The sequence below is a fragment of the Mandrillus leucophaeus genome, unplaced genomic scaffold, assembly GCF_000951045.1.
Source record: "Mandrillus leucophaeus isolate KB7577 unplaced genomic scaffold, Mleu.le_1.0 Scaffold274, whole genome shotgun sequence".
NCBI lineage: Eukaryota > Metazoa > Chordata > Mammalia > Primates > Cercopithecidae > Mandrillus > Mandrillus leucophaeus.
In genome coordinates, this window is record NW_012102854.1 from 851,679 (window position 1) to 852,678 (window position 1,000).

Here is a 1,000-nt window from a genome sequence, read left to right on the forward strand (position 1 = left end):
AAAAATATATATATATATATATATATAAAAACAAGAAAAGTACATCTACGTATCTTATTCTTTCAGAAATTCCTACCAGACACAGTACTAATGGCTGGACTATATTTTCTGAGGAAGCATTTTTTTGCAGCTAGTAATAAAAAGTACTAGTATTTAACATTAATCAAGTACTTACTGCACACTTGGGACTATTCTTAGAATTTTACATGTATTAACTTCTGGAGCTGCACAACCACCCTTTGAATCAAATATTGCTATTATCCGTATACTATGAAATGAGCAACTGAGGCCCAAGGTTTAAGTACCTACCTGAGGTCCCCAAGGTAAAAAGTGGCAGAGGAAGGAGTTAACACAGGAAGTCTGGCTCCTTGGCCTATGTCTTCCTTTAAAAAAAAAAAAAAAAAATTAGCTCACGCCTGTAATCCCGGCACTTTGGGAGGGCGAGGCAGGCGGATCACATGAGTTCAGGAGTTCGAGACCAGCCTGGTCAACATGGTGAAACCCCATCTCTACTAAAAATACAAAAATTAGCCAGGCATGGCAGCACACTGCACTCCAGCCTGGGTGACAGAGCAAGACTCCATCTCAAAAAAATGAAATAAAATAAAACAAAAAATAAATTTTAGTATATATATTACATTCATAGTTAGAAAACAAACATAAATGCCTATTTGCCTTTGCCCTGTCTATTCCAGTACCCCCACCCCCAACAGATAGCCAGTTTTATTAGTTTCTTATGTATCTTTTGAATTTTTTTTTTTTTTGAGACAAGAGTTTCACTCTTGTTGCCCAGGTTGGAGTGCAATGGTGCAATCTCTGTTCGCTGCAACCTCCGCCTCCTGGGTTCAAGCGATTCTCTTGCCTCAGCCTCCCGAGTAGCTGGGATTAAAGGCATGTGCCACCACGCTTGCTAATTTTGTATTTTTAGTAGAGATGGGGTTTCTCCATGTTGGTCAGGCTGGTCTCAAACTCCTGACCTCAGGTGATCGGCCCGCCTTGG

General features: G+C 40.1%; 1 protein-coding gene across 3 annotated transcripts in view; it reads right to left on the minus strand.

The window, feature by feature from the left end:
- The window catches only part of ZNF146 (zinc finger protein 146), a 39,410-nt gene that overhangs the window by 22,770 nt on the left and 15,640 nt on the right, over window positions 1-1,000 (minus strand). The window contains exon 2 of one of the 3 annotated variants that reach the window (XM_011984802.1): window positions 310-383. The exons of 1 other annotated variant lie outside the window; for it this stretch is intronic. The gene's annotated coding sequence lies outside the window, so the exon portion shown is untranslated. Of the gene's footprint in view, window positions 1-309; window positions 386-1,000 lie in introns of those variants that run through there. One more of the 3 variants, XM_011984803.1, reaches the window with a different exon arrangement.